Source organism: Erinaceus europaeus, chromosome 11 (genome assembly GCF_950295315.1).
Source record: "Erinaceus europaeus chromosome 11, mEriEur2.1, whole genome shotgun sequence".
Taxonomy (NCBI): domain Eukaryota; kingdom Metazoa; phylum Chordata; class Mammalia; order Eulipotyphla; family Erinaceidae; genus Erinaceus; species Erinaceus europaeus.
The window spans coordinates 3,400,868-3,413,697 of NC_080172.1; positions in this window are offsets into that span (position 1 = coordinate 3,400,868).

A 12,830-nucleotide genomic window follows, 5' to 3' on the forward strand; every position below is an offset into this window, starting at 1 on the left:
ATATTTTTCAAGTTTGATAGTGTTTGAATTTTTCTTTTTCAGTATCTTGGCTATAGCTCTTGATGACAATATGATGTATGTGTACACAGCTTCCCATATGATTTTTTTTTTTTTTTTGCCTCCAGGGTTATCTCTGGGGCTCGGTGCCAGCACTGAGAGTCCACTGCTCCTGGTGGCCATTTTCTCCATTTTATTGGACAGGACAGAGAGATATTGAGAGGAAGGGGAGATAGAGGAGACAGACAGAGAGAGAGACCTACAGACCTGCTTCACTGATTGTGACGTGTCCCCCTGCAGGCGGGGACCCTGGGCCTTGAACCTGGATACTTTGACGGGTCCTTGTGCTTAGTACTATGGTGCTATATGTGCTTAGCTGGGTGCACCCCCTGCCCCCTACAATCTTTCAGTCTTGACCTTCTGTAGAAAGCGTTCCTTTGATTCCCCAAAGCTGTCATTCAGTGGCCCAGGTGGCTCTTAACTCCATTCCACCATCTTTTTGTTTTAATATTTATTTATCTAGTCCTTTTTGTTGCCCTTGTTCTTTTTTAATTGTTGTAGTTATTATTGTTGTTATTGATGTTGTCGTTGTTAGATAGGACAGAGAGAAATCGAGAGAGAAGGGGAAGAAAACAGAGAGGAAGAGAGAAAGACAGACACCTGCAGACCTGCTTCACCCCCTGTGAAGCAACACCCCTGCAGGTGGGGAGCCGGGGGCTCGAACCGGGATCTTTTGGCTGGTCCTTGTGCTTTGCGCCACCTGCGCTTAACCCACTGTGCTACCGCCGAACTTCCAGTTCCACCATCTTTTATCTTTTTGGGTTCCCAGTGCACCCACCCCCCAGCATGCCTTAGTGTGAGAGTGGAGCAGTCCTCCTCACTTACCTCACCTGGCAAACCTGTACTCCTAGGGTTCTGTCCGTGCCTCCCCAGAGCTGCGGTCAGACAAGACTGTCACTGCTAAGAAGACGCCACTGAATATTTGGAATTTACAGAAGAGGACAAGCAGAGTGAGCCCTCAGAAACCAGATTCTTACTCTTGGCTTCTAGTCACTCTGGTCTGGGTTACCAGAGACCTCAGCTTGATCCTCTCTAACCAGCGTCACTCCGTAACTTCAGCTTCATCCCCTCTTACCTAGAGTCCTGACCCCAATTTCTAGACCCCCAACAATTGAACACAGACATGGTGAAGACCTTTTCAGGATATGTGCCGTCTTTTCCTCGGGAATCCCAGCTCCTTCTCTTGCGACTGAATATGACTTAGGCTGTTTTGCCCCTCTGTTTCGTAAAGGTACCTGTCCCTAACCTGTCTCTTCTGGGAGTCGTAAGAGTGAAAGCAGTCCTTTCAGGTGCGTGGCAATCCCTGACACTGGGGAAATGCCTGTGATCATCGTATTATTGGAAAGACTTGCCCTTCTTTCCTCCAGCTCCACTCCACCCCTACCCCCACCTCTACCAAGGAAGTCCTTTTAGCCCCAGCTTGGGATAACTAGGACAGCCATCACCCCACCGGTCTGGAGCTGCTATTTATTTCCCTGACATTATAGCTGCATGGGGGTCTCCTTATAGCACAGAACGAGGCTTGCAAGCTTGCTTCCTTCTTTCCTCTCTTTTTCCCTCCTTCCCTCTCTCCGTCCCTCCCTCCCTCCCTTCCTTCTTTCTTCCTTATCTGTTCTCATACGCTGATTTGTATGTGTGCTTATATGTGTCTGTGAGCTCTACGTTGGGAAACATAGAAGACGGGGTTATAGACTAAATGCCCGCTATATTTCTTCATGGTCTTTATTGATGAAATACTCAGAGCAGCTTTTGCTGTAAAAATGTCAGGCATTTTGACTTCATTTCCTTTTTGTCTCTGTTTGAATTTCAGTGACTTAGAGCACTTTTTCATGTTTATTGACCTTTTGGCTCTCTTCTATGGAGAATGTTCTGTTCATAGCCTCTCTCCCTTTTTGGGTGGTGACCTCATTTCCTGTGTGTAACTTAACACTCCTCATTCTATCAGTATGGAGAGAAGATTCTCCGGGTCTCCTGCTTTCTCTGTTAGAGGCTCACTGTCTTGGAAATGAAGGACCAGGAGACAACAGGCATGACATTCATTCGTTCAGCCAGTCATGAACTGCTGTGTCCAGTCTTTGGTCTGGTGGAGGTTGGGGGCGGGGGGCAAGGCTCATGACCTCAGGGAGCTTATTAGCAGCTTATCTGCCATTTTCATTCATTGATTCAACACATTTTGAAATTCTGTGTTCATTTCCTGATCAGTAAGGAATATTTCCTTCATATTCTTTTACTGTCTCTGCTTACACTTTCATTTACTTATTTTTCAGCAAATGATTAGTTGCTTACTATGTGTCAGGTAATGTTCATGATACTGAATTTTCACAACAACAAAGTCTTCTTAGAGCTTACATTTGTAGTTGAGGAAAACTATCAACAAATAGGTAAAGAAAATATAAACATTGTTATAGACTGAGTGCATGACCTACTCTCTCCAGTTCATCTGTTGAAACCCCAATCCCCAGTGTGATGATATTAGGTGGTAGGGGTGTCTGGGAGGTGACTAGGCCATTTGGATGGAATGCCTGTGAATGGAATTTTTGCCCTAACAAAAGAAGCCCTGGAGCACTCACTCCCTGTCACACACATGCCAGTGAGAGCCCAGCTACTAGCTGATGCTCTCCAGTGCCGGCCCAGACTCTGGCCAGAAATCAGAGCTTAGACTTCTGGTCACTGTCCTTGTGATGAGCTCATTTCTGTTGTTTATAAGACACTCAGTCTATGGTACTTGGTGTAGTTGTTTAAACTATCTAAGACAAATATTTTAGTTAGCAATAAATAAATAATTCAGGTAATGGGAAAGAAAATCTTTTTTTTTAATTCTTCTTCTAGCGTTTGCCCTTCTTCCACAGCCAGTCATCAGCGTCAGGTTGAGCCTGATGCAAAGTTTCGAGACCTCCCCTGAATCTGGAGAGGTGGCAGTCGCCGACCATGTGGGTCATAGTCCGTCTGCAGCCGCAGGGGCAGTCCGGGTCGTCTCCGGCTCCCCAGCGATGGAACACAGTGGCGCACCGGCCATGGCCTGTTCGATAGCGACCGAGGAGGGCCCAATCATAATACGCTAGGTCAAAGCCAGGCTGACGCCTGCAGGGGTCCGTGACGAGGTGACTGTTCCCCATCTCAGCTGACTGCCAACTCTGCCTCCAAGAGTCTGGAACAGAGAAGCTCAGTGCAGGTGCAGGAGACCAGATTGGGTGACCAGACGTCAAGCGCTGAACAGGGTGGGCGAAGATAACGCGTTTGGCGAAGGACAGCCCCTCAACATTAAGTTGGAGGACTCGAAGAGCAGGACCAACAGCTTGAAAGCTGTCAGGAGCTGCTTGTTGCTGGCTTTGAAAGTGACTGGGATCCATGTGGATTCAGTCGGCTAGGAAGGATCGTCAGTTTCCCCAATGAATGGGTACTCACGGGATGCACCACGGGAAGGTCGATCCAGTGCATCCCATTGATGTTAAGAGGCACTTTCCCCCTCCTGCAGGGAGGCGGCTTCACAGGTGGTGAAGCAGTGCTGCAAATGTCTCTCTTCCTCTCTGTCCTCCCCCTCATCTAAAAGATGCTTTCACCTTCTTTACCTCATCTTGGATGGAGCTTGAAGGAATCATGTGAAGTGATATAAGTCAGGAAGAGAAGGATGAATTTGGGATGATCTCATAGGCAGAAGTTGAAAAGACAAGGTCAGAAGGGAAAACACAAAGCAGAACCTGGACTGGAGTTGGGGTATTGCACCAAAGTCAAAGTCTCTGGGGTGGGTGGGGGGTCCCAAACATGATGGCAGAGGAGGACCTCGTGGGGGCTGAATTGTTATGTGGAAAACTGGGAAATGTTATGCATATGCAAACTATTGTATTTTACTGTTGACTATAAACTGTTAATCCCACAATAAAGAAATTTTAAAATATAGTTTTCCAAAAGTATATGTTCACAGCTCTAATACTGAGATGCAGGGCTGTTCTTACTGATCTTGGCTTATGAGAGCAGGGCTCGTGTCTCCTCTTCCTCTCCCCATTCTCCCTCATTTTCTCTTCCAAAATAAATAAACCAGTGAATGAATGAATACACATGGAAAAAAAAAGAAATGAACCTTATAATCTATAGTATGAGCTGTTTTAATTGATGCTGTTTGTGCTTAAGCAGTGGATCCAACAACTGTGTGACTTAACAATGGGATAGACTTGTTCTAAGGACCTGATGAACATAGTTGTTTACAGTAACGTCTGGAGCACGGCCAGGACTATCCCAGGGAAGATTTACCGTGTCAGATGACACAGTTTCTGAGGGATTACAGGTGAGGCTTTGAGATGGCAGTAATGATATTAAAGAGGTCAGACTCACATATGCTCACTATTTTCCACCTACAAGTTAGTTGATAGCTGTGACAAGCATAGAAGGAAGCAGGTGAAATTATCCCTGTCTTTCACAGAGGCGCTGATAGATTAGGTGGCTTATGTAGTGTCACAGATGGTGAAATTAGAATTCTAATTTCCGTACTCTGGACCTAGAGTCTGTTTTCAACTGCTGCATTTTCTTTCTTTCTTTTTTCTTTTTCCTCCAGGGTTATTGCTCATATTCAGTGCCTGCACTCTGAATCCACTGCTCCTGGAGGCTTTCTTTTTCTCCCCTTTTGTTGTCCTTGTTTAAGGTTGTTTTTGTTGTTGTTGTTGTTATTGTTATTGTCATCGTTGTTGGATAGGACAGAGAGAAATGGAGAGAGGAGGGGAAGACAGAGAGGGGGAGAGAAAGAGAGACACCTGCAGACCTGCTTCACCGCCTGTGAAGTGACTCCCCTGCAGGTGGGGAGCCGGGGGCTCGAACTGGGATCCTTACGCAGGTCCTTATGCTTTGCGCCACATGCACTTAACCCTCTGCACTACCGCCCGACTCCCCTCCAGAGGCATTTTAGCATCTACAGAAGCTCTGTGTTTGAAAATGATCACTTTGGAACCGTTCGGTGCAGTATCTGAAACTCAACTTGGCCAGACAGTTATGGTTTCTTTGGTAAATCAATGTAGCTTAGGCATCTCCCCAGGGAAACCATCCACTGACTAATATGAACTTGGCTCGATGAATACTTCATCTCAGGAGACAGTAGAGGATGGTGCATGGGGACTGGCTGCAGACATCAGACTTGGCCTTCCCTATGTCAAGCTGCTGAAGCTCCTCATGTCCACTCCTCCATGGGAAATCAGGAGACAAGGGTCGCAGAGCCTTTGGAACAATTGCTACACAAGTCAGGGCAGTGCAGATAACAGTCTTCATGTACTGCTTGCTATTTTTGCGCCACATGTAAAATGCTCTGTCTTGGGAGGGGGGCTATATGGTGGTGCACCTGGTTGAACACACATGTTACAATGCACAAAGACCCAGGTTCGAGCCCCCAGTTCCCACCTGCCCGAGTCTGACTATTTGTGACTGGTGAAGCAGGGCTGCAGGTGTCTCTCTGTTTCTCTTCCTCCCTATCTCCCCCTTCCTTTCAATACCCAGCTGTCTATATCCAATAAATAATGATAATAAAAATACAAGAGATTTTAAAAAATAAAATAAATTGCCATGTATCTCAGATTACTTTTATTCAGTGAATCCAGAACTTGTTCTTTGTTTACTTTTATTCAGTGAATCCAGTACTTGTTCTTCTTTCAATAGTTCAGTTAATATTAAAGACTAGCTACGTCTCTCTCTCTCTCTCTCTCTCTCTCTCTCTTTTTTGTCATCACCAGGGCTTCACCTCTCTGGGCAGCTTTTTCAGACAGAGGTAGAGACAGAGAGAAGGTAGAGATACCACAGCACTGAAGCTTCTCCTAGTGCTGGGCTGAGCCTGGTGGGCTGAGCCTTGGGTCTGGGCTGGCACATGGCAAAGCAGCAGGTCCTCAGATGAGCTGCCTTGCCCATACTCAGCTCGGCTTCTTTCTTAAGATTCAAGAAGAATGCACCCTCCACAGTAGCCTTTCTGTAAATGGAGGTCTTCAAGTAGACATTTAAATGTCACCAGGAGTTGGTTTCAGGTCTCAGCAGAGTGGAGCCGTGATGTGCTAGCCTCACAGTAAGTGTATCTTTATCATCAGCTGTGCGACTTTATCTAGTGAGGACTCTGCAAAGATGACTTGCCGTCTGCAGGTGGCTTCTGTATCCAGACTCTGTGGAGTCCCCCTGCCTCTAGCATTATCACTAGGGCTACGGAAGAAGGGCAAACGCTAGAAGGAGACTAGGGCTTAGTGCTGGCAATATGCATCCACTGCTCGCTGTGGCCTGCCTGCCCTTCCTTCCTTCCTTCCTTCCTTCCTTCCTTCCTTCCTTCCTTCCTGTTTTTTTTAAAAATTATTTATTTATTTATTTATTTTAAATATTTATTTATTTATTCCCTTTTGTTGCCCTTGTTGTTTTATTGTTGTTATTGATGTTGTCATTGCTGGACAGGACAGAGAGAAATGGAGAGAGGAGGGGAAGACAGAGAGGGGGAGAGAAAGAGAGACACTTTCAGACCTGCTTGAAGCGACTCCCCTGCAGGTGGGGAGCCGGGGGCTCGAACTGGTATCCTTATGCCAGTCCTTACGTTTTGCACTACCTGTGCTTAACCCGCTGCGCTACCTCCTGGCTCCCTCTTTCCGTTTTGTTACCACTGTTGTAGTTATTATTGTTGTTGTTATTGATGTCATCGTTGTTAGATAGGACAGAGAAAAATGGAGAGAGGAGGGGAAGACAGAGAGGGGAAGAGAAAGACAGACACCTGCAGACCTGCTTCACCGCCTGTGAAGTGGCTCCCCCTCAGGTGGGAATCTTTACGCTGGTCCTTGTGCTTTGCGCCAAGTGCACTTAACCCGCTGCACTACTGCCGGATTCCCAAGGCCTCATATTTTAAAAAAGTCATTTTGTTGAGGAAGGTGATAGTTTACACTACGATTATTGACAGATAGATATAATTTTTTAAAACTTTTAAATTATATTTATTTGTTTATTGGATAGAGACAGCCATAAAAAAGTAGGTTTCATGATATGTGAAAATCATAGGAGACTGAGTGAACATAGGTAATGCCTCGTGAGTCCCACCACACTTCCTTAGTTTCACGCTGTCCAGGGCTGATGACATACTGCAGCGGCAGAGTGGCATGGTGAGGACAGAGACCCGCTGAGTTGCCACGCACAAAATATTTACTCTCTGACCCTTCACAGGGAAAGTTTACCTGACCCTATAGGGAGAGGAAATGGCAAGCTTCCTGAGGAGTGACTGAGCTTTAGAAGGAAGGAGGTAGGGAGCAGTGCGGTGGGCTTTAGGTAAAAGATCCACAGCCTTCAATTGTTTTCTTCCACCAAGACTATCTGATTATCTGTGAGGTTTAGTGTCTGCATCACTTCAATATTTCCTGTGGCCATTTTTTTTCTGTTGGGGGGGGGGGGAGAAGGACAAACACTTGCAGCACTGCTTCACAGCTCATGAAACTTCTCCCTGCAGGTAGGGACCACTCGTGAAGCTTTCCCCCTGCAGGTGGGGACCGGGGACTTGAACCTGGGTCCTTGCGTGTTGTAACATGTGCGCTCAACCAGATGTGCCATTACCCAGCCCCCTGATTTAGTGACTTTGTGAGACACTGTCGAGCTTTTTCTTTTTGCCATGTGAAGAAACAGCAAGAAAGTGGTGAGGCAGGAATCAGACCCTTACCAGTAGCTGAATTGGCCAGGACCTTCATCTTAGAGTGTCTAGTCTTCAAAAACTCTGAGGTGGTGAAGCTATGTTGATTCACACTCCGGTCTGTGGTGTTTGCTATAGTCAGCCAAGGTGATGGACTCACAGGGCTTCCCAGACACTACAGTGATACAGCTAGAATTTGCCTGGAAGAGACTTTTGTTTTTTAAAGTTCCTCAATTAAAAAAAATTATTTACTTATTTATTATTAGATAGAGACAGAGACAAGTTGAGAGAGGATGAGGAAATAGACAGGGAGAGAGACAGAGAGACAACCTGCAGCCCTGCTCCACCACTCTCAAAGCTTCCCCCCTGCAGGTGGGGACCAGGGGCTTGAACTCAGGTCCTTGCTGTGCTGTAGAATGTGCATTTAACCAGGTGCACCACCACCTGGAAGGGACTTTTCATCATTAGCAACAAAAGCAGAATTGATCCCTAGTAGTTCATAAATTGTATCCAAACATGTAACAGGTACAATGGTCCATATATTTTCATATATATATATAAGTATACATGTCTATAATAAATGTCTGTTTTTGATTTGATAGCATCGAGAGAAAATTGAGAGAGCAATGTGAGATAGGAGGAGAGAGACACCTGCAGCACTGCGTCACCACTCCTAAAGCTCCCCTCCTACGAGTGAGACTAGGGGCTTGAGCCTAGTCGTGCATGGTGACATGTGCACTCTTCTAGGGGTGTCACCTCCTGACTGGGTCCATATATTTCTCAACAGGGAAAGCTGTAAGTCTTTTCTGTGTATAAAGGGTATACCGAAAGACAATACGCATCACAAATACAGTTGTTGTGTTAGTGTGAGAGAGGAGAGGATTCAGGCTCAGATAGGTCTAATGAATTGGCCAAGGCCACACAGCTCGTGAGGGGCAAAATCCAACCTCAAGCCAGGCCTTTGACTGTTGGGGCAAGACTGTGCAGACTCTCTGTGCTTTGACAACCATGTCTGCAAGTGGCAAAAAAGAGAGCTTGAAATAAAGTGCAGTCATAAGAGGCAGAGATCTCAGAGATTAAGAACTAAGGTTTTATCTTTGTCCTTGATTTACCTGGCAGCATTTTCTGACATAATGGATGTCTCAGGGGTGTGTGGGAGGCCGCACGCCACATTGGCAGCAATTACAAGGCAGGATGAGGAGACTCTGGAAACCGTGTGCGTGGTGAGACTGTCAGCTCTCAAGACTCCATTCCCCGGGGTCGACTGAAGTGTGACACTTTAGAAGCACTGCATCTTCCACTGAGGAGAATGAGAGGAAGGGGGCCAGGCAGTGGTGCAGTAGGTTAAGTGCACATAGTGCGAAGCGCAAGGACCCACACAAGGATCCCGTTTGAGTCCCTGGCTCCCCATCTGCAGAGGGGTCACTTCACAAGTGGTGAAGCAGGTCTGCAGGTGTCTGTCTTTCTCTCCCCCTCTCCGTCTTCCCCTCCTCTCTCCATTTCTCTCTGTCCTATCCAATAAAATGAAAAAAAAAAAAGCCACTAGGAGCAGTGGATTCACAGTGCCAGCAAAGAGCCCCAGCTATAACCCTCAGGGAGAGAGAGAGAGAGATAACAGTTATAGTTTGGGACAAGCATTCCAACATAAAGGAAATAATTTGGCCAAAAATGTTTGTAGTCTTGGATCAGATTCTTTGGAAAACATGAAGGTTTGTCAAAACAAAACAAAAGAAAACAGCAATTACAGTTTGGTGGAGGCCTTGTATAAGGTATGTACAGAGAGAGATGAAAGATACCTTTTTTTTTTTTGCCTCCAGGGTGATCACTGGAGCTTTGTGCCAGCACTACAAATCCACTGCTCCTGGTGGCCTTCTCCCCCCCCCCCAATTTTATTGGATAGGACAGAGAGAAATAGAGGAGGTGGAGATAGAGAGGGAGAGAGAAAGAGAGACACACGCAGGTGGAGAGCCGGGGCTCGAACCCAGGTCTTTGCTCCAGTCCTTGCACTTGATACTATGTGCAGTTGACTGAGAGATTCCTTCTCAGGCCCCCATTAGATAGTCATGATTCCTGCTTTTCTCATTCATCACTATTTTAAAGAGCAGAATCGCACAAGCACATGTGGACTGCTGCGTGCTCACTGCCACAGGAACTGAGAGGCAGTCACCCTCTCTGTCTGTCAAGCCCGTCTCAGCCTCTGTGTTGGCTCTCCAGGCAGATTGGCCGTGTCTCTCTGGTCTCCCCAGCAGCGCTGGAATGATTCCTAACAGCCATGCGCTGTCTCAATCTGGGCTGTTGGTGAGTTTGGTGTCCCTGACAGCTCTAGAGAACAAGACACGTTCCCTGAGCCCCTGGGTTCCCTCTTCATAGGTGCAGAGAGGCTGCGGGAGACAAGGCCATTCTGCAAATGCTATTTTGGCTGAACAGCATGAGATCTATTTTCTTTCTAGGTTAAGTTATAACAGTACATAATAGAGGTAATCTTGGTTAACTAGCCATTTGTAGTAGCAGCATCCAGCCACATTATGGGTTCTTAGAGCCCGTTGGGATAGCTGGAGGAGCTCTCTAGCAATAGGAGCTAAGAGCATGTGCTCTCTGGAATCACATCTGCCCAAGGCCCCATCCCAGCACTGCTGTGTGCTCACTGCACCCGGGAGCAAGTTTTTATTGTGTGTGAATAATAAGAGTAGGAAATGAGATGACAAGATTACAAGGTCTCGCTTCACACCACACCCACCACTAGAGTTCTGCATGTCCACCCTCCCACCTTTCAGTGCTAACCACTATAGTTCCTTGGAGCAAGTTTTTTTTAAAAAAATTTACTGAATAGTGACAGCCAGAAATCGAGAAGGAAGGGGAGCTAGAAAGGGAAAGAGAGACAGAGAAACACCCGCAGCCCTGATTCACCAGTCGCAAAGCTTTCCCCCCTGCAGGTGGGGACCAGGGGCTCAAACCCGGGTCCTTGCACATTGTAACATGTGTGCTCAACCAGGTGTGCCACCACCTGCCCCCTCCCCTTTTTGAAATTTCCCTTTTCAATTATTCTGTTCTTTTCATCTCCTGATTTGTAGAAACTGGTGTAGTGATGTCACCAGCATCACAGGGGGTGTTAGTATTGACTTAAAACATGCAAAACTCCCAGGGACAGGGCCTCGTGCAGAATAAGGGATGCAGAGAGAGTAAGAGGGGTGGTGGTACCCAAGTTATTATCTTGCTCCGAGGAGACCAAATATTGTCCAGGCCGTTAACTCTGCTTTACATGCTCGCAAGTCACTGTAGGCCAGTGAGGGGCATTGGCTGGGCCATATCCCAAGTTAGCATGGCTCAGTCATTCACCCAGTGCTGAGCACCTACTAAGTGACAGACACTGTGCCTTGTCTCAGATGTACACAAATTAGTACCACTTTAGATGCTGTTCTGAGGGCCTGGTGGTGGTGCACACGTCATTATGCACAAGGACCCAGGCTCAAGTCCCTGTCCCACATGCAGGGGAGCTTCCTGAGCACTGAGATAGTGTTGCAGGTGGCTAGCTCCTCTTTCTCTCTCTATTGCTCTCTTTCTCTAGCCAGTGAAATAAAATACAAATAAAATTTTAAAGAAGGTGTTGTCTGCTGTTGTGAAATTGCACACACAGTGAGCTGGTCAGAGATAATTATCCCTTATCAAAATTCTTCCTTTCCCTTTTCCCTTTTCTCTTCCCTTCTTTCCTCCAGGGTTATATCTGGGGCTTAGTGCCTGCCTGGTATTTCCACCATTCTTGGTGGCCTTTTCTTTTTCCCTCCTCCCCTCCCTCCCTCCCTCCCTCCCTCCCTCCCTTCCTTCCTCCCTTTCTTCCTTCCTTCCATCTGATAGAGACAGAGAGGAGAGAGACAGACAATATCAGGATATTTGGAGACCTTCTCGTGGTGCATCCCGTGAGTACCCATTTATTGGGGAAACTGACGATCCTTCCTAGCCGACTGAATCCACATGGATCCCAGTCACTTTCAAAGCCAGCAGCAAGCAGACATCAGGCTCAACCTGACGCTTTTGACTGGCTACGGAAGAAGGGCAAACGCTAGAAGAAGAAGAAGGATATTTGGAGCAGCCTTAATTACCAAGATCATCACAAAACATACAACATCATTAGTTCATTCCTTCTTTCAAAACCTTGAAATGGGCAGTTAATGGAGTCCCCAATGTCGTCTGTGGTGTACTGTTCCTGGTGGTCCCTGGCTAACTGGCGGTGGGAGTGAGGAATGAGGCTGCTGCGGAAGCGGCAGCCACTCCCACACGCTGCCCAGAAGTGGAGGTGCAAGAGGGTCAGATGGGAGAGGAAGGTGGACTTTGTAGTGTAGACTAACCAGTTTGGCCTTGGGAGCCTGAAAGCTATGTAATCCCTTAGCAAGTTTCTCTTGTCCCATTTATATTTTTATGTCATTGCTGCTAAACTTGGGTTGAAATCTATCACTTTGTGTTTTGTTTTATTTTCTGTTTGTCCCATCTGTTTTATGTTTCACTCTCTTCTTGTCTTCCTTTAGATGGGTCACATTAAAAAAAAAAAGTCACTTGATTCCCCCCTCCCACTAGTGTGTTTTTCCTCTTAACTTGGTTACCAGAAAAAAAAGAAAAGAAAAGAAAAGAAAAGAAATTGTACCCCTAACTAATTAACTCCCAAAGTGAATCAGCACAGCCTCAGCTTCCACGCACCTGCACAAGTTGTCTCCCTTTTGGTGTATATGCTGTTATAAGTTTATGTGCTTTCTCTTTGCATGGTAAACCCCTAAGCATTATTATCTTCTTTGCTCAGTAATATTTCAGCTGGCCCTACCAGGTTTTTCTTTGCCACTCCTCCCTATATTCCTCTGACTTTCCTCCTTCCATTTTCTTTCCTGCAGGCCTTCTTTGGGAAACTCCCTTTTTTGGGGGAGGGGGGCTCCTAGGTTTTTTTATTTAATTAATTTGATTTTTTTTTTTTTTTTGTCAGAGCACTGCTAAGCTCTGACTTATGGTGGTGTTGGGGGCTGAACCTGGGACCTCTGAGCTTCAGACGTGAAAGTCTCCCCATCCTCCTTGCTTTTGTTTTAAAATACCTTGATGGACCTTCATTCATTATCGGATGATAATGGCATGAGGCAGCTATTTCTTTCACCACAGGGAAGATGCCCCACTGTCT